The following is a 13,613-nucleotide window of genomic DNA, read 5'->3' as shown; positions in this document are numbered from 1 at the left end:
TGTAAAATAACCCTGGAGATAGGCAATCCAGGCCTGGTATGGCAGCTCCACAGAATCCTCAGGTGCAGTTTCTTTCTCTATCTTGTCTCCTCAATCCTCCATAGTTCAATATGGCTGCTAAGGCTCCAGCAATCACTCCCAAATTCCAGACGGGAAGAAAAGAGTGGAGGAAAAGTGGCCTGGCCCCAGCTGTTTTGCTTTTAAAAAGGTTTTCCAGAAGCCTCATTTAACAAATTCCACTTACAGCTTCTAGCTGGCAGGAGCAGTAGAGAAACCAGGTTGTTTCACAGAGTACATTGCCAATCTGAATAAAACGAGGGATCTGTTCCTATGAAAGCAGGCAAAATGAATTTAAGAGAGACAGCTAGAAGTCTCTGTGACAGGTTCAAGTACAGAGAGGAGAGGGAGTGGTTTGGAAGCAATTAGCACAAAGTAAATGAGAGATAATAGGATCTGGGCAAGGGTTGTGACTATTGTCATGGTGGAAAATTATAGAGTGAAGGAGGTGGGAAAATGAACAGATGCTGACAGTGGATAGACGGAGGGTGGACTGCAAGAAGGAAGGTCATTTGCCTATAAAAACAGCCAGGGTGACACAAAGATGAATGCATAGGTGGCAGAATGGACAGATACTGTGTTTTAGAGTCTGTGGATTTTTAACATTTTTAGAGCAGTGTACAGATTAAATACTGTCTTTCTATTCTTTTCATTCATTCATTTACCCAAATAATACTTATTGAGCATCCACTTATTTCCAGGCCTAAGCTAGGCACCAGGGGTGCAGCAGTGTATTCGTTAAGGGTACAGGCTAGGGGCTGTATTCATCCACTAGGGCTCCCGTAGCAAAATACACGGAGCGGGTGGCTTACAATGGGAATCTATTCTCACAATTCCAGAGGCTAGAAGTCCAAGATCAAGGTGCCACCTGGGTTGGTTTGTGATGAGGGTCCCTTCCTGGCTCCTAAACATGCCTAGACGTGCCTCTTCTCACCGAGCCCTCACAGGGCCTAACCTCAGTGTGAGCACGGAGAGAGAAAGAGGTCTTTGGTGTCTCTGTTTCTCCTTATGAGGACACCAGTCCTGTTGGATAGGGCCCCACTCTTATGACTTCATTTAATTTTGATTACACCCCATATCTCCAAACGTGGCCACATTAGGGGTTAAGGCTTTAACATATGACTTTTGGGGAGGCACAATTCAGTTCATAACAGAGGCTTTATAAGGAAGAAATCCCAAAATAACATGGATATTTATTTCTCTCTCCTCACCATGCACAGGTACTATCCGATTGGTGACTTGATTCTGTATGTTATCAGAGAACTCGGGCTCCTTCAGTTTTGTGGCTTAGCCATTCTCAAAGGTGTCGTCCTTACGTGGCTCGCCCCCATCATATTTGTGTTTAACCTGAAGGAAGGGAGCAATCATCTTAAGGTCATCAGGCAAGATCTGGAAGTTAAAGAATGACTTTTATTCCCCACTTCTTGGCATTTGCTTCAATGCATGTCCTCATCGAGCGGAAATGCTCCCCAGCAGGCCACCACGTACCAGCAAAGGCTACGGGCAGGCGAGGTTTCTATTACAATAGGATGAAGGGAAGGATGGCTGATGGGCAAATTAGCAGCTTCTGCCAGCAGCAGTGCACAAAACCTATAAAAATCTGTGCCCTTTGGAGCTTACATTGTAGTGGTGACATATGGACAAGCAGCAAAGACCCAACAAAACCACTCCACAATGGTTTCCCAATAGTAAATCCGACTCCGTTGGCCACCAGGGCTCCCAGGTATGACCGTGGCCCAATGTGTCATTCCATCAGCATCAAGAGCTCTCACAGCCAGAGCTTTCACACACTCTGTCGTTCCCTTTGCCTTCCGGGTTCTACGTTTCTTTCTCTCCTGATATGCTAGTAACAAATAGCAAACAAAACCCACTGTGGAATGGGGAGAAGTACCGGAGGAAGAAATAAAGGGAGAAGAGGAACAGAGCAAGCCCTGTATCCCGGGGTAAGTGTGCTGCTGTTTTAAATAAAATGGTCAGAAATTCTTTATGCAGCTACAAACCAACCTGCGAGGGTCCCCATAAAAGCCTGCCACCAACCACCCTGGGTGCGGGGAAATTCCACCTGTTACCAGCAGGTGGCAGGAGCGGTCCTGTGCTGGCTTTTGGTCTCCAATCTAGGTCGTTGCCCTGTTAGTGCCTGTGCAATGTTTTCGGCTTATTTTAGAGGTGATGCTGCAAGATGGGCCAAAGACCTTCAGAGTCCCTAAGCCCTGCAAAGATTTGACTACTCTCCTCAAATATGTACCTCAAAATTAAAAATAACCCAGATCATAAATTTAGGTTTTTCCCTGGAGACTCCCTTTTAAAAATAGCAAATGTTGATGTTTTTTCCTAAGAAATTTGAAGAACTTTTTGCTATAGCCTTAAGCACATGTTTTGTGTTCAGAAGATGGCACAGCTCAGTTTACAACATCATTAGTCACAATGATATTTTATCAGGACAAAGGAGCAAATATTCAAAGTACGGAGAAGTGGGGCATCTGGTTATAACGGGGGAAGAGGATAAAATGTAACTTTGCGTGGAAATTGTACCAGTTACTGCGTGACTGGTATTGTGACACTTAGGACTTAGGATCCAGTGCCTTACAGGCTGTTGGTATGAACGTCCCAAGATGGCCCAGGATGGTGTTTGTGTGCTGCAAAGACAACCAATATTCAATTTATTACATTTACAAGTCCAAAAACCTATTTCTTAATCTTTGGAGACAGCTGAGAAATTCCATTATTTATCAGTCTAGTTTTTAGCTATTACTTTAAAAAAAAAAAAAAAAAACATAATGTTGGCTTCATCTTCTTCATTGTCAGTTATAAAACATCAAATATTTTATGTAGTATTTATGCATCTCATGCAATGTATTTCTGTCTTAAGTCCTTCAGTTATCTGACTTAAGCAAGTCTTTCTGCATACTTAAATTTTTATAAATGCAAACATGTAATATAAATATTACATAAATCAGTGGCCTTGAAGTTCTTTTAATGATCCCATCATGGAAAATTAATCTAACATGGCTTCAACTTAAAATTACAAATTTAAATCGAGTACTCAATGACACATTGTAAATTGGCATTATAAGCTACCATGCTTACAGTTCAAATGTCTAAAGTCATGGCAATTATATAAGCTATCAAATTTTTACATGTTCCTAACAGTAAAAACTTAATACAATGGTTCTGATTCTCTCTTTTTTTTTTTTAAAGATTTTATTTATTTATTTGAGAGAGAGACAGTGAGAGAGTGCATGAGCGGGGAGAAGGTCAGAGGGAGAAGCAGACTCCCCATGGAGCTGGGCGCCCGATGCGGGACTCGATCCCGGGACTCCGGGATCATGACCTGAGCCGAAGGCAGTCGCCCAACCAACTGAGCCACCCAGGCGTCCCTGGTTCTGATTCTCTTAAGCACTTTTATATCTTACGTTCTACCATTAGGATGCATAAACGTTTTATGTTCTTTTGTGCATTCTACAACCATTAGAGAGACCCGGACCCCCACTGGGCATGAGATCAGGAGCAGGAAAAAACCAGGTGGTTCTTCTCATTGCAACTTGGGAAACCTTTGGTATTTATGTCCTAAAATGTAATGCATTTCCCCAGGTCAGGTTTCAAACTATAAATTTATCATCTCCTAGTTCTAGAGGTCTGAAATATAGAGGTCTGAAACCTTTGGTATTTATGTCCTAAAATGTAATGCATTTCCCCAGGTCAGGTTTCAAACTATAAATTTATCATCTCCTAGTTCTAGAGGTCTGAAATCTAGAGGTCATTAGGGCTGTGTTCCTTCTGGAGGGTCTACTGGAGACTCGGTTTCCTTGCTTTTCCAGCTTCTAGAGGCCACCGACATTCCCTGGTGCGCAGCCCCTCCTCCATCTTTGAAGCCAGCGGCAGTAGCATTGAAAAGCAGCACTTTCTGGGGCGACTGGGTGGCTCAGTCAGTTAAGCATCTGGCTCTTGGTTTTGACTCAGGTCATGGTCTCAGGATCACAGGATGGCCCTGCGCGAGGCTACGTGCTCTGCAGGGGATCTGCTTGAGATTCTCTCCCTCTCTCCCTCTGCCCCTCCTTCCTGCCCGCCCTCTGCTCATGCACTTGCACTCTTTTAGATAAATAAATCTTCTAAAAAAAAAAAAAAGAAAGAAAAGTTGCATTTTCAGATTTTGCTCTCCCTATCCAATCTCTGCTTCCATCAGCATAACACTTTCACTTGCTTCTTTTGATTTCACTGGGCCCATCAGATAAGCAAAGGTATTCTCCTTATCTTGAGATCCTTAATCATACCTACAAAGTCTCTGTGATATGTAAGATAAGCCCCTGTGATATGCTTGGAGATTGGGACACAGTCAGCTTCAGAGGTCATGAATCCGCGTACTATACCTTCTGTGCACATGCATTAAGAGATACAGGCCAGATGCTAACTGGATTGATTGTCCAAATCCCAAATGGGCCACATTGGCCTTTATGTCAATGACCCTTAACTTTAAGACAGGAGTGTCCCCATAGCCCTTGTTCCTTGAATTCTGCCCCGTGCCTCATTTCTCTGACCATACTTCAAGGTTGGCAACATACTGCTTGATTTGATTTTGCATACAGCTCTTGTACATGAATAGCTTCCTGTCTTTGCCCAAAGACTTTTGAACTTGACAAGAGTTCTGTGTTTTCACATGTACTTCCTAGGACATAGAATTCTGAAGATACTGAAGAGATGGTGTGCTGTATTCTGGAGCTTTCTTGTACTCGGACATCTCTGACCTGCCCTGAAGAACGATGCTAGGGCCCCTCTTACGACAGCCTTGTAGGACATGGACCATTATATGTACAGAAAGCTTCTGAGGAATACTTGGCATCCATCCCTTTATCATCCTTCTTGATAAACCAGGATGCTTCCTCAGTGCTTAAAGCTCAGCCTCATGATACCGCAGAATGGGTGTACACGTGGGAGCCTCCTGGGCCCCAACTTCGCCAGGGCCAGGTAAGGAGACCTTAGGGGCTCTCCATGTGGTCCCTGGGCACAGCCCCCAAGCTTAATCAGTATCTCTAGAGGCAGGGCCCAAGAATCTGCCTTTTAAACAGGTTCCCCAAGTGATCCGTCTGCACATGAAGGAGACCGATGGAGTTTCCTTCTTCCCACACAGCATGAGCATCTCCAGACACTGGTGACAGGGCCTGCACCCACCCCCTCCCCCAGCACTTACCTTCGCCTGTTGTGTGTCTATGGCCAGCACCCACGGGCTCTAGAGCAAGCCGTGGACATGATGCCTACACTCCCCGGCCCTCTCCTTCTTCAGCGGGTCAGTAGGGCTGTGTTCCTTCTGGAGGTTCTACGAGAGAATCAATTTCCTTGCTTTTCCAGCTTCTAGAGGCCACCTACATTCCTTGGTGCACAGCCCCTTCTTCCGTGACATGAGGATCCCATGTTATTGGGTTGCTGTGAGGATTCTGTGCTGGTATATTCAAAGTATTTTGAACATTGCCTGGCATGTAGTTAAGTACTCAGTATCTTAGCTATTAGAACATACATGTAGAGCATCCGTACCTGTTACATATAATCTATGCTTTCATGTGGGAAGGGAGAGTATGGCGGGGCTGACCCAGCATTTACCTCCACTCCTTGTCCTTGAGTTGAGAAAACCAGGTTTTCGTGTGTGTCCGTCCTGGGATGCCATTTGCACCCAAAATGCTACAGTTCTTTGTTTCCTCCTCCAACACGTGAATGAAAGCTGTGAACCAGAGGTTGATGTCAAGACTAGAAGGAGCCTGAAAGATTATATAGACTGACAGTAATCACAGTAGCTATCTCAAAAGAATTACAGAACCTGTGTTTATTGCCCATTCACTGTGTGATGGTTAAAGTTTGCATCCACTTGGCTAACGCATGGTACCCTGTTTTTGGTCAAACACCAGTTGAGATGTTGTTCTGCGGGGGTTTTTTTGTTTGGTGTTTTTTTTGGGGGGAGGATGTGATTAACACTTAAATCAGTAGACTCTGAGTAAAGCGGATTATCCCCCATGCTGTGGGAAGCTTCATCCGATCAGTGCAAAGCCTTGAGAGAAAAAGCCTGAGGTTCGCTGAGGATGAAGGTCGTCTGCCTGTGGACGGCTGTCCAACATCAGCTCTTCCCTGGGTCTCCAGCCTGCCAGCCTGCTCTGCAAATTTTGGACTGGTTAGCCTACATAATCGCATAAGCCATAAGAATAAGTCTCTCTCGAGATAGGTAGTATAATAGTATGTATTATGTAACTTTATATACTCTGCATCCATATCTGATAGCTGGCTCCTCTTGGTTGTATTCCTGGAGAACACCCACCAAGAGACCATATGACAGGCCAGAGATACCCCTTTGCACAACTCTAGAGCCCGTCATTCACCCCGAGCCGCTGAAGGCTTTGCACATGTCCTTTCATGGACCCCTCCTGACAGCTTTCTGGGGGAACCGTCTGTTGATTCCCATTTTAAGTCTGAGGAGATTGAAGGTTGAGTCTGACAGCCTTATTCGCAAACCCTGGGTCTTACCCACTCCAGGGGAGGCAGGACCCAGGGCCAACATCTCCTCACGCCTGATGCACTGACTTTCCACAGAAGTGAGCTTCCTCACAGAAAGAAGGGGGCGTCTAGAACCTTGCTGCACGTGAGCAGGCAGGCAAAGAATGAAAGCGGTCCCACCTGGAATGCTTCCTGTGACTGCTGCATGTTCCGGACCAGACCCCACCACGGGTTCGGAACCACAGGCCCCTGCGAGGTCAAGATAAGGCAGTTTCCGGTTAATGAGTTAGACTTTCTTCCTATTCCACGGCTCTGTGGGGCTCACCTTTCACTCTGACTGAGCCACATTTGGAAATGCCTGCCTCAGCGTCCTTCCGGGCTTTCGGCCAGAGCAGCTGGTCACCATGTTCCAATGAGGAAAGCTTGGGCCGGGGGTGCTGCACTCATTTGCATTCCCTCCTCCCTGGGCCTGAAACAACAACAACAACAACAACAACAACAACAACAAAAAACTCTTTGTCGAAGGAAAGGGCCAAGCTCTTCACTCAGCAGCTGTCCGGTGCAGACACCTGTGGCTTTTAAGAGACCCGATGTTGTCTGAAGTGGGATTTATTTTCCATCTCTGCCCAGGTATTAGTCTACTTAGGTAATGAAGTGTTCAAAGCAATTGCTGGGCCCGTTTGGGCTAACCCAGGGGTTGGCAAATCCTTGTTTCTTTGGCCATTTACAAAATATTTTCTTTGTAGTTGTCCTTGAAGCCCAAGTGGGACTAATGGCTTTAACTACCAGCCTACACGTTTCAGAGTGATTTCCACATCAGGAAGCCATTGTCAGCTTCCCCCAACACTTAGGCGGTAGAAGATGTGAGCAATTGTGAAAGGCCACGCTCCTGTTCCGGGCTCCGTCCACTGCTCACAGAGGAGCTGGTTTTCAGCAGCAATTTCCATTTCTGCCTCCTTGTGTGCACTAAATCATTTAAGGCTCCATTTTCCTTCGGAATAAAAGGTTTCCTTGGTAATGAAAAAGCATTCTAATCATCGCCAGCACCTAAGAAATGGAGTTGGCTTTGCAGTCCCCAAAGACCAAAGTGCCCGCGTTGGCATGGTCACGAAGGAAGAGCGTCAGAACAGTCCTGGCGAGCGTGTGGTGGTGAAGAGGGCAGTTTCTAAAATCTGGACAGGTTGCTTACTTCTCTAGAACTCAGTTTGCTCATTTGTAAATCAGAGCAATAACGGCATCTTTCTCCTGCCATTGTGGCATAACACACCACCCAAAGCTCAGCAGCGTGAAACAATACACATTTGTTATCTCATGGTAAGGTCTGCGGATCAGAGACCCAGGTCTGACTTAGCTGGGTCTGAGATCCCTTCAGGGTCTCCTATAGGCTCCACTCAAGACATTGGCAGGGGCTGTAGTCCATTCTAAGCTGACTAGGGGGGCATCTGCTTCCAAGCTCGTGCCCGTGGTTGTTGTCAGGATTCTGTTTTCTGTAGGCTTTTGGCAGCAGACTGCTCTCCGTTCTTGCCCAGTGGATCTCTCTCCAGATCCAGAGTGGATCTCTGATCAGAGTGAGCAAGCAGAAAAAGCCAGAAAGAGAGTGCCAGCAAGGAGGGTGTCAGTCTTTCATAACCTAACCTCGGAGATGGCATCCTATCCTTTTGTTGTTTCCTAGGCACAAGAAGGAAGTCATTAGCTAATTTCAAACACCCTGAGCTTTTTACTCCTAAGTTCTTCAATATCATCTCTAAAAACATTTTCCTCCTCAACCACAATGCCTTATGACATCTAAAATACTGAAAATAATTCCTTATGTCACTGAAATTCCTGCTTCTATCTTAACTATTTCCACTTGTCCCTGCCATGTCTTTTATGGATAGTTTATGGGAACCATGGTCAATTAAGATTCATGCATTGCATAAATTTGATTGTGATATCTTTTAACTCTCTTTCGGTCTCTAACACCCTCCTCCCCTTTTTCATGCCACTGATTTTTTTTTTCTTTCATTTTTCTCCGTTGATTTGTTGAAAAGAAAAGAGGCCAGTGGTTTCATATTCTGGATTTATCTGAGCGCTTCCTCGTGATATCCTTGAACTTCTTCTCCTATCATCTATATGTCTGTGTTCCTATAAACGAGATTTAAGGAAGTATATTCAGCAAACTATTTCATCAGTGACACCGTGTCATCCAATGTCTATTTCACTGGGAGGCACGTAATGTCTGGTTGTGCCACTGCTAGTGATGTTAAGATTAATCCGAGTGGTGCTTTTTAAAATGTTTATGTTACTTCTCGGCTTAGAAACCTTGGAAGGGCAGCCCATTCCACTTCAGATAAATCCCAGCTCCCTACCATTATCTGGCTCTGGGCTCATTCTTTCCCTGTTTGTCGCTCTATCTCAAGATCTTTCTCAGCTTAGGACCTTTGCACCAACTGCTTGGGACACTCTCTCCCTAGAGCTTTGCATGGCTGCTTACTTCTCCTCCCTTCCCAACAGCCCTCCTTCCCAAACCACTCTCTGATTCATAACCCTGTTTTATTTGCTTTCGCCATTTATCACATACAGAAACAATTTCATCCTTTTTTGCTTGTGTCTTTCCTTACATGTTTCTGAGTTTCTCATTTGACTTCCCGTACTAGAATATCAACAGCTCATGGTCAGGGACCTTGTCATGGCTACTTACCACTTCACCCCAAAACCTGGAACAGTGCCGAGCACCTCTTCCATGCTCAATCAATATTTGTTGAGCAAATAAATGAATCTTACCAGGGAGGTTTCTATTAAGATACAGCCCCTAAGACACCTATCTGCGGAGAATAAAAATAGCACTCATCCCTGTTTGTGCTTCTGGGGTTTGGGTTTTTGTTTTGTTTTGGTGGACTAATTAATGCCCTTGGAGGGGTGTATAATGCTATCCTACCAGACCATTGCTATTCAAAGTGTGTCACATAGACCGGAAGTGTTGGCGATATCTACAACCCTGTTAAAAATGCACAATCTTATCAGGTGCCTGGGTGGTTCAGTAGGTTACAGGTCCGCCTTCCACTCAGGTCATGATCCCAGCGTCCCACGGGGGACTCCCTGCCGGGGTCCTGCTTCTCCCTTTCCCTCTACCTCTCCCCCCACTGTCCCTCCCCGCCATGCTCCATGGTCCTGCTCTCTCTCCCTCTGCTCTCTCTGTCTCAAATAAAATCTTTTTTTTTTTTTTAAATGCAGAATCTTGGGCCCCAGCGCAGATCTGCTGAACCCGATGCCCAGGTGGTGGCCGTGTTTTCAAATCTGAGAAACCCCCAGCTGTTCGTCCTCCCCACAATAGTCTCCAGTTTCACCCAATCACTGCCAGTGTGAAGCCTGAATGGCCCATGCCCAGGAAGCAGCTTGGGTGCCTCCTGAACTATTTACCTAACGGCTTATCTCCCAGGGCTCCTTTCCTTGGGTCTCCTTCTGTTTATAAATATTGAAGCTGAAATGTAAACCACGTTGAAACTCTTCCCCTCCAGGCCTGCGTGTCCTGGTAAGACTTTACATTTGCCGCTATCTCTTGACCTATCTTAGGCAAACAGTTTTAAATGTTTTCACTCGTGGCTTGGGTTGAGCTTTTCCTTTCATGTTGCCCAGTAAGCAGAAGGAGGCCGGCGTTTATTTGGAAAGCATGAAGGTTTCGCAATATTTCTTAACCGTGGGTTGAAGTCATCGAGCACCACGCTATGGAATTGGGATTTGATCCCGTGCAGCGCCAGTGCCAAGCCTGCACTGGGAACCTTTGCAATGGGGTGCGCGCGGGGTGCGCACGGGGTGCTTTACAAAGGCGCTCTTTGCGCTTTTATCATTGCTTCCTTCACTGGAAGGGCGTGTGAGCATGGCTTTGAGTACAGTGGGAGACTTGGTGGGGGGGGACATCTAGAACTTTAGATGTCCTGCAAGAGCAGAAGGCCCAGAAAATCAGGGGTCAGGACTGTCCCTGGACTCTTCCATCAGACTTTGTTCAGCGTGTTGGTCGTGTTCCACAGTCTCTCAGGATGTCCTAATAAGAGCTCAGGAATCATACAGGACCTCAGGGAAAAAGTATTCACCTCCACTCAGCATTTCCTGAGCTTTTGCTGTGTGCTATACGTGGCCCAGAGACCGGAGAACACAGTGGCGGCTGAGGGGGGTGGGTGAGGGGTGTGTGTGACATCACAATACCCTTTTTCTGGAACGTGTATCTTAATGGGGTATAAATGAGATCAATAACGTTGAAGGGCTTGATGGTTGGAGGGTCCAGAGAAGACTATTCTGAAGTGAATCTCAGCTTTAGAAATAGACAATTCATTGAAGTCACATGTTAAAAAAGCAAGGGTTTAAGCTCAGCTCATCCATCTACTTTTAAGTTGGAAGTCCGTGAACCATCATGTTTAAGGGCCATTTGGAAAAAGTTTGATTGCATTTGCAAACTTAATTAAGCTACGTTTATAAATTCTGTGTATTCAGTTTCATTTTTTAGTAGCTCATTTGTGTTATTGACAAATCTTCCTAGTTGCTTAAATAATTTTTATAAAGCTATTAAATTGAGCTAATAAGTATGGTGATCCTTAAGACAGCTTAATGTTCTAACTTTATATATAAACTTGCTAAGATTTCAAATTAAAATCCTAAGTCAAGATCAATTATTACCCAATTACATATTTTAAGTGGGTGTTACTAGGCTGATCGGTTCACTGTAACAGATCAAATTCCTATAAACAAAAGAAGCATACAAAATACACATTTTACTACTGAAATATTTAAAATGTAAATATTAATACTATGGATTTTGTTATCTCAAATATTTTTATCATTAATTCTACGTTTCCTAAGGGTAGTAATATGCTTACTTTAAGGGACAATGACAGCAACCCCTTCCAGGTTCACGGAGTATGATGACCAGATTTAGCTAGGCAATGAAGGTGTCCTGTGGCACCTGAACCCCTTTTTCAGAGTTGCCTACAGAAGAAGGTGGTGGCTTCACCCCTGTTCTTTACACTCACATCTTCACCCAGACGGCCACACTGTTGGTTTCGAATTCCCCTCCCTTTACAGATAAGTACGTCTACTCCTAGGTCTACAAGACATGTGAACTTGACCAAAATAACGGCTTTGTTTTCTTTTTCTTTATTCTTTTCCTTCCATAATCTTAAAGCCACACAACACTTACAGATTTCTAATGACACTGTGGCTATCCCTCAGAGTGGTGTGGAATTGTTAAGCACAAAGTCCAAGATCATTCTGTTGACAAGAAGTGGCATTTGAAGAGAAAAGGCAGGAAGAGTAGAGGGGTTAGAAAGTGAGGGGTGGGTGCTGGTTTATAGGGTGGTCTGAGATGGCCTGGGGAAGGGACACTGGATTGGAAACAGAATGATGGAAGGGACAAGGCCCTGCAGATACCTGGCAAAGCCGTGTTTCATATAGAGGGAAGGGTAGATGCAAAGGCCCTGAGGTAGGAGCGTACTTGGCATTTTGAAAGAATAGCAGGGAATCCAGGGCTCCAGCTGGTTGTGTACATGGGGTGGGGGGAGTGAGAAGAGATGAAATAAGAGGAGAAGTGACCAGGATGAGATGGGGTCCCTTATACATTATTATCCACCATAGGGATCCTAAATTCTTTTTTTTTTTTTAAAGGATTTTATTTATTTATTTGACAGAGAAAGAAATCACAAGTAGGCAGAGAGGCAGGCAGAGAAAGAGGGAAGCAGGCTCCTCACTGAGCAGAGAGCCTGGTGCGGGACTCAATCCCAGGATGCTGAGATCATGACCTGAGCCGAAGGCAGAGGCTTAACCCACTGAGCCACCCTGGCATCTGGGATCCTACTAAATTCTATTCTGAATCAGCTAGGAAGCCACTGGACCTGGTTTAGCGTTTCTTTTCATTTTTTTAAAAGATTTTATTTATTTGACAGAGATCACAAGTGGGCAGAGAGGCAGGCAGAGAGAGAGGAAGGGAAGCAGGCTCCCTGCTAAGCAGAGAGCCTGATGCAGAGCTCTATCCCAGGACCCCGGGATCATGACCTGAGCAGAAGGCAGAGGCTTTAACCCACTAAGCCACCCAGGCGCCCCATGGTCTAGCTTTTCAAAAGCTTTCTCTGGCTACTAGTTGGAAAATAGAATGTAGTGTGACAGGGGTTAAAGCAGATAACCAGCGAAGAAGCAGCTCTTAAAATAGTTCCATCTGGCGCTCACTTTGGCAGCATATATACTAAACTTGGCACTATACAGAGGAGGTTTGCATGGCCCTGCATAAGGATAGCCCACAAAACATCTAGAAAGCATGGTGGCCTCTGGTACCAGGGAAATTGTGCTAAGTGACTGGATTACCAGCACATTTTCGAGGTGGTGCCAACACGGTCAGATGAGGGGTGGGAGACCAGGAGAGGGCTGGAGGAGAGCAGAGTAATGGTAAGAACAAGGAGCGAGATTCACAGATGGGTGAAGTAGCAGGTGCAGTGGCGGCCATCAGGAGTTCAGTGGAGGGCACATCAAGGAGCAGCTGGACACATGACCTGGGAGTGCAAGGTGGAGGCTGGAGCCATCCTGGGGCCAACGCTGATCCCCCCTTAAACTCCAGACTGAATGTCCACCTGCTCTTTGATACGTCCCCTGGATGTCTACAGGGCATCTCTGCCTCTCTGCAAAAAAATCATTACGGATAAGCACTAGCTGTTGGGTATCTGGCAGGGTCGGGGGAGGGGGGGAAGGAGGGGCAGGGAAAAGGAAGCACGTATTCTTCTAGGGAAAGTAAGTAACGCCATCCGGGTAGTTTTTCAGGACTTCTGCTGCTTTTACGATGCAACTTCAAAGGTTAATGTACCCCCAGTGCTCCACGCCATACGTGCCCTCCCTAACAACCCCTGGTTGTGGTGCAAAAGCAATGAATACTATTATGCTGAAAAGAAATTAAAAATAAAAATAAAAATAATAAAAATAAAAAAATAAAAAAGATTTTAAAAAGGTTGATGTACCTCCACCAGAGTTCCAGCTCATGGTTGATGCAACCTGAGTAAAACAATGTGGATGCATCCAAGGAGCTGAGATCGCACCGCGGGTGAGAACCCCTTGACTCGACTTCTTCC

General features: G+C 45.4%; 1 non-coding gene across 1 annotated transcript; it reads left to right on the top strand.

Annotated features, from left to right (window-relative positions):
* Nucleotides 1–12,715: 12,715 nt before the first annotated feature.
* LOC116581683 lies at nt 12,716–12,823 on the top strand. Its single transcript, XR_004282170.1, has one exon. It is a non-coding gene; the product is annotated as a U6 spliceosomal RNA (small nuclear RNA).
* The last annotated feature ends 790 nt before the right edge of the window (nt 12,824–13,613 follow it).

The sequence above is a fragment of the Mustela erminea genome, chromosome 1, assembly GCF_009829155.1.
Source record: "Mustela erminea isolate mMusErm1 chromosome 1, mMusErm1.Pri, whole genome shotgun sequence".
Lineage (NCBI taxonomy): Eukaryota > Metazoa > Chordata > Mammalia > Carnivora > Mustelidae > Mustela > Mustela erminea.
Note: the sequence above shows the minus strand (reverse complement) of the source record. Positions and strands in the feature narration are given on the sequence as shown.